This window comes from Dromaius novaehollandiae, chromosome 7 (genome assembly GCF_036370855.1).
Source record: "Dromaius novaehollandiae isolate bDroNov1 chromosome 7, bDroNov1.hap1, whole genome shotgun sequence".
Lineage (NCBI taxonomy): Eukaryota > Metazoa > Chordata > Aves > Casuariiformes > Dromaiidae > Dromaius > Dromaius novaehollandiae.
Genome location: NC_088104.1, coordinates 19,703,260 through 19,722,786, shown reverse-complemented (window position 1 = coordinate 19,722,786; position 19,527 = coordinate 19,703,260). Strand labels below are relative to the sequence as shown.

Below are 19,527 nucleotides of genomic sequence, written 5' to 3'. Positions count from 1 at the left end.
TGTGAGGTAGTTCTGCTCTATTCAGCAGGAGCTGAAGAAAGTTAAAAGCAGAAAGCTTTAGCAGAAAAACCTTGGCTGGAATAATGTGCCCAGGTGTGGGTATGACACTTGGAGAAAGATGGTGACAAGTCAGAGTCTAGAGGAGGCCAATGAGGTGCTCACATCCAAGAAACATGACCTAAAAGGAAAACCAGAAAAAATTTGGAGTTATTTGTCCAGAAAAAGGATAATAAAGACACATGATAGCAGTCTTAGCATATAAAAAGAGCTCTATGAGGAGGAAAGGAAAACTCTAATTCCATGTGTGTGAGGGGCAGTACAGGAAGTAATTGGCTTCAGATTAGATATCAAGATAATCTTCTTAAAAATAATTAGCTGCAGGAATAGATAGCTTGGGGATGTTGTGGAATCCCCTTTATTAGAAGTTAGATGAGCATTTATGAGAAATGAGGTATGTATAGTTCATTCTGTCTTTGGGCGGCAGTGCAGTGGCTTAGATGATCTCTCAAGACCACTCCCCCCACTGTGGTTCTTTGAGGACCGCTGAGGTTCTAGCTATCTGATAAGTTTTTGGTGAATATTAACAACTACAGAGATGTGAGTGATTTAAACTGGCAAGCAAGCAAAAAGAGATAGAAAGAGTGTGGTATACAGTTTAATTAAAGTCTCCTGACTTTAGTAAGAAGTCAAGGAAGAGAGGATGGCAGGAATGAATTTCAATTATGCGACACTAAAAACAGTAATCAGAACAGAACTAGCATTTGGCCCAGTTAGAAATCTCCATTTCTCTTACTGCACATAAATTTTTCAAACAGAATCAAAATTGTAGCCTTCAATATTAGATGCAATTCAAAATGAATCACATGGAATTGTTTTTGATAGAAAGGTTTACTGTATTAAGGATGCAGACTTCTGAGTTGCAAATATAAAATGCTCATGACTGCCAGACCTTTGCAGCACAGGTACTATATATACAATAATTTCATTGTATTACTTTCTTCTGAGACGCCAAACTATTGGCATTAGTTTTGCAGTGGAATTACTTGAAGAGCAAAAATGTCATGATATCTAGTGGAGAGAAAGAGAGAGTAAAACGAATACACACACCTTGAATATTAATTTGCATTAATTTAAATGTATATTTATTCAGAAATAAAACACAGTCAACACAATCTATCATGAAATGAAGCAGCTGTGCTTTATACAAAAGTTGATAACCTTTATTAAATAACAATGATGTATTTTGTATGCTCAGAAAAGCCTTCTGATCTGTGTTTGCCATTCTCAAACATAAAGATTGCATCTTTGATTTTGCCAGCATTTGTATTTGGAAAGATAATCAACAGAAATGTTCAGGTTTGACAAGTGGTATAGGATTTCAGTAAACATGTCTTCTGTCAGAGAGATATTGGAACCAGATAATTCTAAGGGAAATTATACTGCTTGGAATTCTGATCTTCAAAGAGAATATAAGTATAGATTGAAATTAGAGTGGGCATTTAGGGATATTAAATGCAAATATAACACAGGGTCAAAGATACAATTAAATTATGAAAATATGCACAAGTTCAATAAGTGAAAACATAAAACACTTTGCGATGGAACGTTGTATAAACATAAGCTTATTATTGCCAAATTAAAATTTGGTGCTAGCTGGAATATTTTGTTGAATATTTTAATTGAAAATTCTGATTTGTCCAAAGTAGGATGCTTTGTGAAAACTCAAAGGCTTTTAAGATCCTTTAGAGAAAGAAGTCTTTTAAATATTAGAATTTTGCATTTGTTTGCTTACTGGATAAAATTTTTAAGATGGTCACATCAAAGTGGAATATTTAGATTAATCCAAAATATTTTTCTGCAATTTCTTTTGATGAAATATTTCTGATATTTTTGTTTGTTTCCATTCCATTTCAACTCTAAAAGAGACCAGAACTTGTGATATTCCCCACAAAACAAAAATTTCAAGTTGCACTCAAAAGGATTGTTTAAAAACAATTTTAATAGTGTTAAAATGGGTCTTCATACAAAAGTGAAGGATTATTAAATCTAAATACTTATCCTAAAATAAAAAATGAGTTAGAGAACTCACATCAGAAGAACTTTAATTTATCCTTAATCTTAAAATTCATAAGGATCCACTGCAATTTAAAAGGCAGAGAAGTAGAATGTGAATTCAGCAAGCACATGTAAGTTTGTAAGTAAAATGTAAAAGTAGTTTTAAATATGTACTTTTCAAATACCTTTAAAAAATCATTAGGATTCTGCCAGATAGCATTTATATGCCATGTTGTAAAATGGATCTGATGACATATATATTTCACAGGCCGTTAAAGAATAACAGAATTTTACGTTCGGTGACCACCTACAAATCTTTTTTAAAGATACAGGTTAGATCAAATGCATTAGGAGCTAAACCACATTTTTAAAAAATGAAAGACTAGGCTAACCTGTATCATGTGAGCAAAGAAAGCCATAGTTTTAGACTGTGGACAAAAAACTGATATAGCAGTGCCGTCTGGCTGATTCCAATGAGCATGGGAAAAAAAAATGCAAGATTCATTTCTGCTTGTAGATTAAAAACATTTTCCAGAGTCCTTTCCAAAATTTAGTGCAGTGAGCTTATGAAACATATGTACTACAGAAACAAACAAAAAATACTTGTATTTCCAATATGAAATAAGTAAACCAATACCAAATTATAATTTGCAAATCAAGCCAGATAACCAAGTACCTTCTTTCAGAAGATGCTTATGCTGTAGTCAGTTCTTCATCTCTGTCCAAATTGCCCAGTCCATATCTTGGCTTTCCCTTAAGGTATGGATTCATAGACAGATTTTACCCAGCAGTGAATGTCTGCCAGTATACTCAGAAAAACATTATAAACTAATTGTAAGAGCAGTCATACTTGTATTAGTTTAAGAAATGGATTCACTTGTTCCTCTTATTTATACCTATTGGAATTATGTGTATAATGCACTCACTAAAACCAAAAGGTCTAGATCCGTAGCTTTTTAGCGGGTCCTATGTAATCATCTAATTTTAGGATTTAAGATGTTGAAGAATATGCCCTGCTGTTGTAATAGTTAAATAATTAGATTTGTTAGCACTGCAAGTACTATCTTGAAATTTCTCTCAATTCATGACACTTGGTTGGTTGGTTACAGATAAACAGTCTGTAAAGTTAACCTTCTTTTCCCAAGTAAACTCATCTCCGTGAACTATCCACCAGTGAGGAGCAGTCACTGGGGAGGAGAGAGTGTGCCTAGTCAGAAGACTGGGTGGGAATGTTTGAGAATAGGAAGGAAAAGATAGGACATTGTGTGAGAGGTTTTGGGAGAAATGGGGTGAAATACAGATGAATGGCTCATCAGCCCCGTATGTTTCCCTTCTGTGTCCTAGCGCAGGTAAATGAGAGTCTCTCTCCTTGCTTCTTACATTTTCCAAGATCTGCCAAGAGAGAAGAGCTAAAGCACTAGTTTGATATTCCTGAAGGTGTTAAGGAAACCACAAGTATAAGCATCTCAAATGCAGGAAATAGAAGGCAGGAAACATGATACCTCTTGGAGAAAGATCTACCTGAGAGAGGAGAAAGGGATGGGCAGACCAGAAGCCTGTCAGTAGAAAACTCTTGAAAGCAAGAGAAGGTACACTGCTGGAGGAGATGTAGTTGAATGCAGAGCCTGTGTGAAACTTTGATCTCATAACCAAGGAAGTATGCGTCCCTCCAGTATGCTGATTCATATCATATATGTACATGGGTTTAGAAGACAACAGCTTAGGAAACATTTTAGAATTAATGGCTTCCTACATGGTAAGGGCTTTAGTGGCCAGGAAAAAGAGAGAGAGAGGTTAGCTGGAAATGTTGTCATATGCCAAGGCTATATGTTGCAGAGGTGAATGATAAAGACACTAGGGTTCCTTAGCACAGAGAAAAGATAAAGAGGTGGACAGGATAAAGGTGAGAGAAAAACAGAGAAAGCAAAAAGTATTTTCTCATATATTTTAGTAGTTGTAAGTACCATGGAATAAAAATGTCAGTTAATGTGTCTCAACTTTTCCCTGCTTTTCCCTCCTTGTCAGTGACTTTGTCTTTGAAACACTTTGAAATCCATTTATATCCTGCTTTCCACTATTCCGAATGTGCAGTTTGGACAAGGAGCACATAGGAAGTTTAAAACATCCTTTATGACTTGCTGGGTGCTATAGAGATTTAACTGCAAATCTGTAGGGCAACAAAAATGTAAAACTGAATGCTTATACCACTAAGAACATCTCCCTTTCTAATATAGGAAATCGACTGGCAGCTTAACAAGAATTAACATTGCCTGGAAGTTTCTTGTACCTCTCTATACTACGGAGTTCAGCAAAATTCACATTTTTGAATATATTTTGAATATCTTGATCTTGATTCTGCCTTAAGTTATGTCCTCATAGTTCGTAAGATATACTCTGTCTACCTTTTCTTCTAGAAACAGAGCACTTAAACCATTCAAGGGTAAACTATCATCGACCTTGTGATTAGGTGATATACCCCATCTAAACAAATAGTTTGTCTCCCAGAAACAGCACTACATGTACAGTATGCATACAACATACACTACATGTACGAAATTACATGTACAAAGTTTTACCTTTACCTTTACACATGGGGATACCATAGCTGTGACCTTTCACACATGCCAGTTTTTCTAACATATAAATGCAGCCATAAGGAACAGTTTAGTTGCTTTTGTTTTTACCTTAACTCTGTAACTCCTATTTTTTAGAGCTCTGAGTTGTACTAGATCTGATGTTCCTGAATGATGGTAGTGGGAAACCATAATGTTGTATTAACACATTATTTGTCAGGGTGTTTCCTGGAGCAATAGGGGATGTTTCGCCTGCTTTGACAAATGAAGCCTGTGTGGCAAGAGGAAGTTGATTTCAATCCCTGTTTTCAGCATGGGCATTCGCTCTTTCTTATTCTGGCCCAGTAAGGAAATTAGACCACTGAGTCTTCAAGAAAAATTATGATATCTTTTGTGGCAGATTTGGTTAGTTTAAGGAAATTAAGATCATAAAGACATTTTAAAATAAAAGTCTAAAATATTTTAAAATGAAAGCTGGAATTTAAAAATACAAATCAGTATCTTCTACATCTATACATGCATAGACACCAAGTAGTTTTCTGATATTCCTGTTTTTCAGATAAATAGTATGTGTGAAAATGTTTAAATATTTTAGCTGTATGTCAGTCAGTTGAGATTTATTCTTCTCCCAAATACAAAATGTTCTGAATGATGGTTCATTTTTTAAAAACTTCATTTATTCTTGACTTCTTTAGGATGGTGAAATATTAATGATGAATAGGATTTTTGAGAAGTTATTAAAAACGTTGCTTCAGATCATGTAAAAAGAAATTACATTTCTAGATTTTATGAGCTTTTCACTTGCACTTCATGGTAATTGGAACGCTTAGGCACCTGAAATATGGATACTCTTGAAAAAAGTGCCCAATAAATAAATATATAAGGCACTGCTCAACTTTATAATATTATATCTTCTGACCATCTTCCCATCAGTGAAATATGTTTACAACATGCTGAAAATAAATAAGATTTTAAAAGGTCAGTTTTGAAATAAAAATATAGAAGCAGTATCATGTTTTTCTTTACGCATACTTTTTGTAGGATAATATGATTCCATTCATATTTTATTAAAGTGAAAGCAATTTTCATTTTTTTCATATTAAAGTTCAGAATCCTCAGGTTTTGAAAAGTGTTGTAGAAGAGTTTCATCTTGGTAGAACACTCTTCTGGATACCACATCTCAGTTAGATGAGACTAACTTGATGAGGTTAGAGAACCCAGACGGTGAAACAGGATGATACCTCCCCTCTCAACTTCTACTGTTTTAGGACCTCATTTTATACCAAAACCACATCATTCCCTAGACTGACACAGCATATTATCATCAGGTGGGGTTATGAAAGACTAATTTCTGTTTTCAGCATAAAAGTCATAACTGATGACTTTGTTCTTGGTTTTAGCAATAGAGTAAATTTGAATGGACAGAGAGGGTATGTTTATATTGCCATTTCAGTTGAGATCAGGAGTGCCATTTTGAAGTTAATCTCTCAGTTGGCCCTACTTAACTGTTCCCATTGTGGGGCAGGCTCAGAGTGCACAAAGCGAATTTCTTTTGAAGGAAAATAAACTGGAGGATGCACAACAGGAACACATCTAATGCGCTCCAGCTGCAAATGGGCATTCAGTCCATGGGTCCAAACCAGAGCTAGTCCAAAGTGAGAAAAATGTAAAATGTGTATAATGTAGACGTAAGGTCTCCTCAGGACCAACTGTTTGACTCTTCAAATTACTGTTTGTCCACACACTATTTGCTACTCTAGACATAGTCAGAAAGCAGTCTGCTTCCTATGCAAGTGGTGCTCTCCCTAGGTGAAGTTTGAGGTGTGTTTAAATCTGCAGGCAGTGTGAGGAAACTAACACTGAAAGCAAACAGGGTTTTAAAGGATTGACCCAAAGCTGCTGGATGTTTCCATTTAATTTTTAGTGGCTTTTGGACTGGACCTAGAAGCTCCAGGACCTGCTGCCTATTGTTTTCTTATAGTCTTTAATAATGGCAAAGAACTCGGTACAGCAAATTCTCTGTATGCGTCAAAGAAGTGACTTGAGAATGTAGTCATAACTCTGAAACACACACGGGCTGTTTCATTTAACAGGAAGTGGGTGAAGATGATTAACATACATTTCCTCATCTAGAAGAACATATAGCTTGGAAACAACTGAAAAATTAAAGTAATTCTTAAGAGTTCCTAGAAGACTCATTAAGAAATGGCAGACTTTGACTTCAGCGAATTACTTTTACAATAAAATCAGGTATGTGGCATATAAATATATTCAATATACTCAATATTTACTTATTAGGATTTCTCCATTATAAAAATTATCATTGTCCTATAATAATAATTCATGAAGGAAAAGAAAGAAAATGTGAATATCTTTAGTAAACCTAAGATATCTTGAATAAAATATTTTTTTCAGTACCTTCTGAACAAGCATTAAAGTTTTAATTCAAGTTTTGTACTTCATTAAAATTTGGTGTTTGCTAATCTCTATCTAACAGCTTGGATAGTGATACAGAATTAAAATAATCAGTTGCTTTAAAGTATATATTTGAAAACAAATTGAATGTTTTGATACTTAGGAAGTTTTTTGATAGCGTATTTTCTAATGTCTTTCTGTCCCCATGCTTTAGATAACTTTCTGAGAAGGAGACGAGAAGAAGAGCCAAAAAACTATGTATAGCTGTGTTTTAAATGTAAACCCTGTTTTATCTCACTTAGGAAACATTTGTGAAAAGTAGGCTATTGCTCCAGACTTTCTCTGTTGCACAAATTAGTAGAAATATTAGGCCAAAACATGGCTTTTGAGTTCTAGTTGCTGGGGTACCCTACAACTTTCCCTACTTTTGTCTCCAAGCAAACAATATGATTCCAATACTCCCTGAGTTAAAAGGCAAGTAGGCAGCAGACATGTACAGCTCTGCCTGTCTCCAGCTCCCAAAGAGCACAAACCAGAGCTTTCAGTTCTTCCCTCTTTGCAAAGCAACGTCCTCGAGCTGAAACACGCACTCTGAGTTCACTCTTGCTCTCCTTCAGTTCTATGGAAGTCCTTCATTTCCCTCTCATGGTGTATCTTTATCATGCTCCTTAGCTAAAGAGCACCTCTCTAACCAGCTCTTTTTTTTGCCTTCTATTACATATATGCCTATTGCCTGAAGAGATTTAGCTCAGGCTTTGCTAACTCCCCCACCTAGTCTTCCGGTCCAAAATCAGAAGTAGAATGAAATTTCCAAACTCAGTTTAGAGCAATTTTTTTCATTGTATTGTATTGTTCCATCTGAGACTTTTCTGCCTATACCTCTTACAAGGAACTGCCTCCCTTCCCTGAAAACTGCAGTCACATATTTTCTGTTATAGGAACAGTTTTAGTACTCCCGCTTCCTGCCCTGGAGATGGAAACATCAGCAATATCTTCCTCCCCTCTCACAGCTTCTGCAGCAGCTTTACTAACAGCTGAGAGTTTTACTGTTAGATGGGTAAACCCATTTCTTTCACCTGCTGCTGTACTCAGAGATTTTCTGCTGGGGTAGCATTGGTGAAGTCCTTCCAGAGCACCAAGTTCTACTGTTAATTGGCATGAAGCTGGCCATTCATCCTTCCCGGTTCTACTGTTTCCAGCTCTTTGTAGACTCTGAGAGGTATTGCTACATTGATTTAACTTGGCCTATGCTTTAAAATTTTCATTATAAGCTTTAGACAGGAACTTTTAAAAGATAAAACTGAGATGAGTGTAGGAAGTTAATTTAGCAGGTGAGAGCTAGGGACCACACGTGCCTTGATCTAATCACAGTTCCAGCTGGGCTTTTCTTCTCAGGGATAAAAACTGGTTTTGTCCTTTATTTCCCTTTTCCCAGCATTCCTAACTTTCCATGTGGGCTGTAACTTCTAGGCTATGTGCTAAGCTAAAAGTCCCAGGTATGTTGTTTTAAGAACCAAGTAGTATCAGACAACAGGGATGTCATAAAGGCCTAGCATGCTATGTTAGGTATTTGCTATTTATTTACTGGGTATAGCCCTTGATTTTATTTGAAATGGATATTTCTCTGGACTTTCTTGTTTGCACTGTTTTAATTAAGGTGGAAATGTTAACCATTTATGTTTTTTAAATGTTCTGATGGAATAGACTTGAAGCAAGTTTTTGTAGCTTCATTGGCAATATAAGGTAGGTACTGTTGCCAGAGTTAATATGTGAACTATCTGTGTGCAAGAGAACTCTCTCAGTGATAATAAGGTCATATTCAGCTGATCACTTAATATAGGTATGTTGCTTCTGTTTCAGTTCCAGGCTTCAAGTATCCCAGATATTTTTGTAATGTCACTCCTTAACTTCCAAATTACACAGTCCTACTCTTTTTAATAGATTTCTTCCTCTCTCTGATAACTTATGGAAGCACTAGGCAGGGGAGAGCATTTGGGATAATGAATTAGAAATTGCCCCTACCTCTACTTTTCCCTTTTTCCATACTCAGCTGGAGTCCAGAGTTTTCAATAACACTAATTGTGCCTTTGAAGTCAATAGTTGTATTATCCTATTCAGGAAAAAGCCCAAATATTAGAACCTGGCTGTTTTTTTTTCAAGTTTCTAGTTAATTTTACAGTTATTCTGATTATCATGAAGTGGAAAATAATAATTGAATGCTTTATCATTTAGGACTGAAAACTGGTTTCATTTTAATCAATGGTAGAAGTTTAATTACTTTCAGTGAGAGGAGATTCAGGCCTTATGTGGCATAAGAAGAACTTGACGTTGTGGTTTCTTCTGATTTTTATGTGTGTTTCTGTTCTCTCCAATAGGGCAATATACTGCTCCTTGCTTTGTTGCTGTTGGCACACCTGGGAAGTAAGAAAATGGAAGCCAATAAGCTTTTCTTTCTTCTCCCCCCCCCCCCCCCCATTGAAATAGTCTATTGAACCACTTCAGCAAGATTCTTTTACTATTTCTAAGAAAATATTCACAAAATGCTAAAGCGTGTGGCAGAATGTGAAGATAGGAAGGTGGAAAGTATTTTGCTTTGGAGAAATACTGATGTATTACAATTTGCACAGATCATTAATGCATTGGATTTAAGTATCTATGGCTGTAAAGGAGGGTTCTCACTTTAATTGCTCCTAAAATATTTCAAGCAAAGCCTTTACTGTGTTGAATATGTTCAATGAATAGAAAATGTTAATGGTAAGTTTTTCAGTAATGTCTGATTGACTTAATGTAAGTCCCCTTAAAAAGGGGGCGGGGGGAAGTGTTTAAGACACACAGTGGAAGCATAAGTACCAGTAGTTTACAGAAAACATGGCAGTATGTTCAGCCTACTAAATTTAGGCTCCTAACTTCAGCCAGCTGCATTAGTTTGCTAATCTCTTCAGGTTCCCTATATAATTAAGGGAGAGATGTAGTTTTTTTTTTTTCCAGTGGGGATCCATGGCAAGAACCTAATTTAAATGATTGAATTGTCCACTGGAAGAACTTGATTTCTTTGCTGACTACAAAGCAGCCCAGCTGGCTAAGCTAGGTGCATCAGGTTTGGTTAAAAGCACTATCTCTGGTTTCCTAAGGGCTCAGGTTCCTGGAAATGGAACCTGAGTCTTACAAGCACTTGCGATGTTTTTGCAGATTTTCCTCAGGGCTAGCCAAACTATTTAGACAGAACTTCTCTAGGCTGGAGTCTTTTTATTTCATTCCAAAACTCTGCAAACTAATAATTGTTTTTACAAATATCCAAAATTATTTAAATGTTGAGCATAACATGCTGCTCAGTTAATTAGGAATTGCTTTCTGAGGTACACCTTGCTCTCTTTAGCAAGTAGCACTGTAGTTGTCTGATCACTCAAGTTAAATATATTTTCCTGTTCCCTAGGCAGCTTCTATAAACTATTTTTGCTGTCACCCTAGGATTTTGACTTCAGCACCCAAATGAAGTACTTGGAGGTGATACCTCTTGTTAAAGCTTCAAAATGATTGTTCTCTCCATTTTAACCAGTCTGCACTGATCACATCTAGTTTCGATCCTCCTTCAGGTGATTTGTTTGAGAGGAAAAAAATGGTCAGAAATTCCCTTTCAAAACATCTGCACAAACTGTGTTGTACCACCTCTGTACACACCTGTTGTGTACTAACCTCTTGTCAGTTTGTCCCCTTAGTATGAGAAGCAATGTTTTTAACCAGGACTATAACTTTATCAAAGGATTTTGACAACTGTTTTGGAATGGCTGTGCTTATTTAACGTTTTTAGATAAACCTGTTTTGTAAGCCTTCATTTTTAGTCACCATATATGTCACTGGTAATGTTGTTAGAACTAATGTTAGAAGCTAGTAGGAATTCTAGGAAGAATTTTTATGCGGCTGGAATGCATACCCCCCAAATGGCTTATTTTCATTAATTTAACCCCCCCCTCTTCCACGCAGCAAGTTAGGCAGAATAATTCTGCCTTCTCTTAATATCTTTCTGACTTCTTGCTGTAAAATCCTACTTAGTGTTTCTTTATTTTAATAGTGTGGTGGTTTGCGTAAGGAAGAGTTTGTTTATCTTTTCATTCTGTGGTTAGGAGACTTCCTTTTGAAAAAGAGAGAGGGAAAGCATAATGAGGAGGGGAGGAAAGAAGGCATCAGAATAAAGAATGAAATTTCTCTGGGAACCCCTTCTGGTATCTGTAGTGGTGTGAGGGTGGCTGTGAAGCAGAACACAGCACATTGGCACTTCAGATGTCATGCCAAAAGTTACATTAAGTTACAACATTGCTGACTGAAAACACATCTGCTTTGTTTCAAATTTGTAGTGCGCTTTTTGCTAACCGCTTCTTTCTCCTCTCTAGCTCCACCTGATGGAAGTACTTCAGCACAGGATCTCCAGATGTGACTGCATTACAATTTGTTTATGCATATTCTGTATTTTCTGAAAGTCATGAGCCAGATCACATGTAGTATTCAAAATATGTGTATATTCATACACTAAAATATATTAGGGCAAACTTGTAACACAGAGTGATTAACATCAAATGGCCAAAGCCTTATTAGATTGTTTTTTCAAGCAGCATTTTAGAATTACAAGTAGAAAGTGCTGTAGAAACCTGCACTGCAATGAGGGACACAACTACAGGGTGTCAGTTAGCTGATTTCGTTCCTTTAAAGTTACTAAACATTGCAGGAAAAAGCCTGCTGTCTTGTTATCTGCCTTGTTATGCCAAAATTTTTGTTTCTTCATTTAAGAAGAAAAAGGGAACCTGTTGGAAGGATGATGAATTATAATTGAAAGGAAAGAAAATGAAAAATAAAACAGCCAAGAAGCAGCCCAACTATTAGCTTCTCTTTCTCTGTTCTGTTTGAGTCTGGGATTTGGAGTGGTTTTCTTTGTTTCAAAATTCATTCTTTGGTATAGACTTTTTTGTTCCTCTGTTTTTCTTTACATGGAGCTGTCCCCTTCTTGCATCAGTCAAAAAACTAAGTCTTCAAAATTTCATGCCTGTGGTATCCTGTAAATTGTGTGGGGATATTGGAGGGAAAATGAATCAAAAGCTGTGCAAACATTGCTATTTCTTTTGTTGCAGAATATCCTGTCCCCTCTGGCTTAGAAAAAATGATGTGTGCAAGGCATCACGATGCCACATCTCCTGTATGACTGCAAAAAGTGTGAGTTTTGAGATTTGTTTCAGAAGAGCGTAATGAAATTTCTTGAAGACAGCTTCTCTTTGCACAGAGCTTAGATCTCTCATATTTAGTGTGTTTCCTAAACGAGTATCAGCAGATAGTTAGCTGGTGTTTATGAAAGGAATGACCAGCTGGCTTATTGTCAGTGGACAGACGCAGGCTGGCTGTGCAAGAGAAGGCCCAAATGGGCCAGATGTTTTCCATCATAGCACACTCTCGAAGTGCTGCTATTACGCCTGAACGAACCCCACACGTCAAGCAGTAATCGTGCCCTGATTTCTGTTCTAATGCACACTGCAGCATGAAATAAGTTACATTCCATCTTGTTGACGCAGTGTGCTTCAGCTGCTGGTGTGGCAAGTTGTTTCTTCACTGAAGCTGAACTAAGAAATGTCTGGCTTTATTAGACAGATTATCCTATTACTATTTTCTTGGCAGTACCTTACAATGATATTTGTATGGCACTGTAAGGAAGTGACTATCCAGAACACTGCAAGTGCATTAACCAAACAAATCGCAAATAACGCATACACTTGCAAAATGTTTTTTTGGGACAGAATTCAGGGACAATATTATTTGTTCAGTAGCAAACAGAGGGTTAACTTCATTTAACTTCCCCAACAGTGGAAGAAGCAGAGACATAACTGCTATATGTCAGTTCAGCTCCCTGGACTCTGTTATAAAGGAGATGCTGTGATTCTGTGACTCTGCAAACATCCTCCTCAGGGATAGCTGCTTATACATGGTGTGTTACCTATTTTCACTTTCTAGTCTAACTTGGGTTAACTGGACTTGCTCTCTCCATACCCTGTAGCTTAAAAGTTTGGGAGCAACCAACCTACTGGGCTTGTTCCTTCTCCTTTTCTGTCTTTGGCCCCAAAATTTTGTGTTCCTTTTCATACAATATCCTGGCTTCAACAGGAGGATTACAGAGTATTCTACATCAATTTAACATATGTAGCCTAAGGATTTAGGCACTCTCCCAGTAGACAGAAGCTACCTTCTTGGCAAATTCTCTAGCTGCTCTCTACCTGATTTTATAGAAGATGTATCCTTTCACCTTCTGCTTTTTGAATGGGTGTTTCTTGTGTAAATTGAAATATATCTTATTTTTTTTATGTATTCCTTGGATCACTGTTAGATTGGGCTGTTAAGGAACTTGGATAGAGAAAGTGGACACAGGCATGCTTTATGAGTCCCAAATAGATCAGACAAGAGACAGGTAACAAAACATTCAGTTTAGTCAAATTATGGCCAAGTGTTGGTCATATATAATAGTTAAAGCTTTAACACTGACAGAAAAAACCAGATTTTTTTTGCCCTGTCAGATTCTTATACTGCTATGCTGGATTTTTATGGACTGGTCGCTTGGCGTTACATGCCTTATTTGCTCTACTCTGCATATGAATGTTTATAATTTACTGGAAGGTGGAAACATTTAGGGGAACCATCAGTCCTTTCTGGTCTCATTTATTGCTGCTGTACTACTACAGTTTTATCAAAGACACTGATAAGATGGAGGTAGAGAATCTTTGTATATTGGTTGTCTTGTACAAGCTTGTACAGTTGTCTAGTACAGAGTACATCTGAGGTGAGGCTTAAAATGTTGAGTCCTATAAACAATGCCCACTGTAAGTCACTGGTTCCTAGAGAAAGCAAGAGAGTTGGAGAATCACTCATATTTTAAGGAGAATTTTATAAGTTTTGGCTTTCTCCTCTTGATGACAGAACTGAATCTTTAAGAAACTGTGCATACCTGTGGTTTTTTTTGTTTTGTTTTGTTTTTTCCTCTTCTCTCCCCCTCTCTCTAATTTTAATGACCAAATGTACTGGTAATAGGGCTAGAAAGTAGCTTATACTTCACTGAGGAGATTAGAAACAAATTGTGGCACCTGAGACTGATAGCTTTGATAATGCTTGGAGAAATTATCTCCATTGTTTGTTTGCATAGCTCTTTCCACTGCTGTTGGTAAGAGGGAAAGAAATATGGAAGTGGAGATGGGCTTCTGTCCTGCAGTTCTTACTCCCATCCTGGCAGCTACAGGACCAGAAAGCTCACCTTTGCAGAGCTCTCTTCCTTTTCACTTGCCTTCCTTTTCAGTAAGGGTAGGAATAAGTCCTGGTCTGGTATACCTCCTTGGAAGTAGCATAGGAAATTTGGAGAAGAAGGAAAGAAGGGGTTGCTATGGGGGTGGAGAAAGGGGACTATATGGGATAAGGAGCCTTGGGGAGGTGATAAGAAAAAGGAGATGGCTACAGAGCCCTTAAACTCTATTGATCCATTTCAACCCATCTATGTAACCCAGCTATGCAACTTCCCCAAATTGTATTGCTCCTTCAAAGTGTCTGTCTCTTCTGATTCACCCCTGCTGCTCTGATTCCACCAACAGCTTCCATATCTTCTCTTTAAGTGCACAGAAGTCTGATGCAATTTAATCCAACCGGTGCAAAAGTTCCAGACTGAACAGTCTACGCACATGGATCAGCTTTCTGGATCAAGGCCTAAGGCTGAAACTGTAGCCAAATATTTCCTGCTTTACGTGCGACCCCACACTGCATGGCTATGTCCTGGAACAGAACAGTGCATTAACTTTGCAATGTTGCAAATCATGTTTCTCTTTAAAAGCTAATTTTCTCCTATGAAATATCCATTGAAAATGGACCTAGCTTTTGACTGATTGCCTCTGATAGAAAATGCCTGGTGATAATCCTGTTTGGCTTTATATTCTTTATTTTACTTTGGGGAAAAATGTAGGAGACATCTACAGTTTCCATTACTACTGTTTCTTATCTTGTATTTCTGTGTTGATCCACTTTGAATCATCACTGCAACCCAGAAACAGACTATTCTGCTTTATTATTTACAGCGAATGCACTGCTACTTATACTGGGATGCAGACAATTTTTCTGAATTTGTATAAAATGGCTCAGGAAACTTGGGGTTCCAAGGCTACTGTTGTAGGAATCCTTACTGCATTCCAGAACTGACTATGTTTGTTTGAGAACTCATCATTTTGTACAGCAGTTTAAAACTACCTTCAAATCTTGGAGATTCCTTAGCTTAATCCATATGTTTTATTTTGTTTTGAAAAAATTGTTGCATCTTGCAAAACCCCTCTTGTGCTTGATCTACTGTAACAATTAAAAAATTTTGTCTATTAAGTTACATGGGTTATTACAGTCCTGAATTTCCTTTTCCCCTCTGAGGCTGAGGAAGGGGGAGCATGTGACTTCTAGATAGGGAAGAAAAAGGATGTAGAGCAATGTGACAGAGGTTCAGGCTCTGCAGCACCTATCTCCTTTTGTGTATGTATGTATTGTGTATACAGGCCTTCTGAGAGAGTCATTGGGAGTTAGGATGTTGGAGCTAGTAGCCACCTAAAGGCTCTTTCTAATCCAGTACTACCAAATTAATGCAGTGACCTAATTAAGTCATTTTAAATATGAAAAGAAAGGCTAATCAGAGAAATCAAAAAAGATGGAAATGAAAGACAAGCAAGTCATAACCATTTGCAGTTTTGGAGCCTTTCTTCCTAAATACCCGTATATGAACTTTTTCATCTAAGTATGGTTACTTTATGATATTGACACTTGTAATGGAAGGAAATCAGTAGTCAGCCGACTCATCAAAAGATCCTGATGAGGTAAAGTTCAAGAAACTTTTTCCCAATATTGTGCACTGGAAATTATATATATTAAATCTCCATAATTATCTAAAATTTCAGAAACAATTGGTGTGTTTGTTGATTACAAAGAATCAACTTTCCTTTCACTCTGTGTTTAGAAATCTGTGCTAATTTTAATGCCAGTCATTACTGTTCTACTACTATTTTTTTTGTTACAGTATCCAGCATGTTTGAACATCACCAGACTAGACATTTAATCAAAGAGCCTCTCTCTCCATAATGATCTAGGAACTGTTGAAATGCTGTCTAGAAAGACATTTATTTATAAATTTATTTATAAACTAAAATAAAATTTCTGATTTAACATTTGTTTTTATCCAAATGAAAATGACTTGAGGGAAAACAATGAATTTTATGAATGTTTGAACACAAAAGTACAAGTTATTTTAGCAGGATAATTATCATCTTTAATTTTGAAAAGTTATCCATGAAGAGCAATAAGTCTGTAAATAGTTCAGATTTTATAGTAACACAAAATAGGGTTATTTTGCATAGCAAAGACTAAATATATATATTTTTTTCAGGATTAATCAAATTGAGATTCATGCCCCCTCAATTACAGTTGTAATTGTAGTAGCTATATGATTTGACCTATCATAGAATTCAAATGATTTAACTGAAGAAAAATTTAAAAAGTGAATGTTGTCTTTTTAAAAATATTCTCTTATATAATCATTTCATGAAAGTTGGTTATTAAGGTAGCTCACAATACTTTCAACTGTTTTGCTAGAATTGAACTTGGTGGCTGCTTGAGCACTTCAAGTATAAATTCAGGGTTTTATGATTATCAGCCCAAGCTTGTAAGAGCAGGCTTGTTCCACTAATAAAAAGCTAAAGTGCCTGATCTTCTTCCACCTCAAACAAGGTGAAAAGCAGATACCTAGAGCTTGTTTGAAAGGGAGGCAATGGCTGTGAGGACTTTCCTCTTGAAGGTCCAAGTCTAGCCTGCAAACAGACCTAATGCAAGTCCAGTTGCAGACACAGCAAACTGCAAACTCGTTGCGAGTGAAATGCTGCAGGGCTAACGCAGTTATACTCACAGACAAAGCATTATGCTTGCCCTATGGTAGCAGCTACTAATGTTTGCTCTGTTTATAAAATCTAAAATTCTGTGGGTTTGGACCCTGCAAAAGTCAAACGTAAAAATGTGCTTGAGTTTAGATCAAATCAGGCTCATAATCCTTTCAAGAATGAATATCTTTAAATAGATTTCAGATTCCTGTGGCTAGATTCCCTAGACTAAATGAGCTGCCCCTGGCAAAGGACTGGAAAATAGGAAAGGAAGTGAAGGCTTTAAAGCATTTGTGGTTCCCCTCTCTCAAAGCTGGCTGGCAGTCAATCCTGTTCCAGTTCAGTGTGCTCAGGTGCCCCTGGCCTCCAGGAGCTAATCTGGCAGCCAAGAACTAATGCAGGGGAGAAGGCAAGAGCTGCATGCTTTTTGATGGGAGAGTGGGGCACTAGAGGCAGATCTGGTCCAAGATCCTGGCCCTCTGCCTGAAAAATATCTAGTTCTCTAAAGGAGCAGGATATTAATCCACTGTCCGGGCACGGAAAGATTCTTAATACTGCCATTAGGAAAAAGGTCTTACGGTAAGCTACACACAGTTTTGCATCAGGTTTATGAAGTAGTAGTCTGAAGGGACGGAAGATCAACAGCAGGATTTGGGAAGGAACAGATCACGTGTGAGGGAGTGGGAGAGGTTGCTGGGTGCTGATTGAGACTGATGTTATGGTACAAGGAGGTCATGCTGTTGGCAATAACTTCTTTATTCTTACGTTGCATATAACTTAATGTTCAGAGAGCTACAGCTCATGTTTGATGAATGATGACTATAATGTACTTCATTTTGAATGCCTCAGTTTCTAAGAGGACAGATGTTTAAATGTGCTGAACATGATGACTCCATAAGTTAATGAAAGCTTTCATCTTGTGAACCGATGAACAGCAAGGCCCCAGGGTCTGAAGTTTGAAATGAAGTGATATCACATCTTAAAAATCTCATCACTTTTCTGCCTCAGTATCTCTATTTATAAAGTAAAGATTTTTATATTATTCGTAGACTTCTAGATAGTGCATATATACTTTCAATTGTATTTGAAGATACAGATATGTACAGAAAAGGGAAAAAAGTGATAATTATTTGTACTACATGGAGTTGTTTTTAACCTTCTTCATCTGCCAGGTTGACAAAAATTTTGTAGTCTATTGTATGCAAATTTTAATCAAAAAACATCAGTGCAGTGTTTATTGTCCAAATTGGGGTGGAGAATATTACAATGAGTCCTAAAATTCTGTTGTCTGAAGAGAGTAAAAAGAATTAAGCAGCTCAGCCTAACAGACTGCATGTTAATTTAAGGAAACTGAAACAAACTCTGTAAATGCTTTTTAATAGAAATTAGTCTATAAATTGACACAATTTTCTCAATATTTTGGAATGTATATCTTCATCCAAGTATAGAAGAAAACTAAGTGAGAAATAGTGTTTGAATTTAAGAGAAAAAAGAATGAGGTTGTCAGAGCCACAACTGTTCATCTGTCCTTAGCAGGCAGAATATAGACAGAGAAAAACAATCTCAAAGCCAACAAAGTAGCTTCAGTCACATCCATAGTCTGCCTCTCCCCCGTCTTTTTTTCTTTAAACTTGATTTATTCTTGGGTTTATCTTTCCAAGGGCTTATAAAAGATTTGAATCTAAAACATGGAACAGTCAATAACTAAGTAAATGTCGTCTTGTGGCAGATATAATTTTTCTTGAAGGTTAAAGCCAAAACTGCAAAGATTTGCCACTTGTAAGTTAAATTCTTTGCTATTTTTGCTATACTACTTATTTATGAACTGGATTTTCAACAGCAATGACTGAGGGATTTCTAGAATGGAGGTATGAGTACAAAAAACTAGGAATAAAATGCAACTTCTCTCTGAAGAAATCTTTCAAAATCTTTTTTGAAATTCAGGGTATCAAATTCCTACTTTAGTTCTCCAGAGCAAAACCGTTAACAAAATGTTGCAGATAGGCCAGTTACAAAATGTTTTCCTTCCACTACAAATCCTGCAGTGGAGCAGCTGGCTGAATTTACCTTTATGAAAGAGGTGCACAATAAGGATGATTTTCTGCACGAAGCAGTGCTTTGTGCAATATTCCTCTGTGATGCAAATTATGTATTTCTGTGGATCTGGGACCTGTTGTGAGTGGGAGATCAAAAAAAATTTTCCTTACTGTCTTGTGATTTTTGTCAAGCACTACCTCCTTCTGCCAAACAGAAATGTTCCCAGCTTACACTTTTTCCCACAAATAAAGCTTGTGGACTTTTAATATATTTTTGTTGTTTCATAATTTAATTTTCCACTGAATTTTGCCATTGTTTCCTCTTTGGTGATTATGTAGCTCAGCTCATATCCTTCTACCCAGTCACCTCAATTTATTCCATGTCAGCTACAATCGGCAAGAAGCTCAGCATTTACGTGGATTGTTTTCCATCCTGGTAGTAGGAATGCATGGTCATGGAGGGGAAACCACAGGCTTTGGGCCTCTACCCAAAGCAATTTAACTGACAGAGTCACCAAGTACTGTAGATAA

At 36.7% G+C, this 19,527-nt stretch overlaps 1 long non-coding RNA gene across 1 annotated transcript; it reads left to right on the top strand.

Moving 5' to 3' along the window:
• The first annotated feature begins 6,734 nt into the window (after window positions 1-6,734).
• Window positions 6,735-19,251, top strand: LOC112980672 (uncharacterized). Its single transcript, XR_003258470.2, has 5 exons — window positions 6,735-6,878; window positions 9,419-9,464; window positions 12,164-12,245; window positions 12,888-13,008; window positions 14,675-19,251. It is a non-coding gene; the product is annotated as an uncharacterized LOC112980672 (long non-coding RNA).
• Window positions 19,252-19,527: the final 276 nt, after the last annotated feature.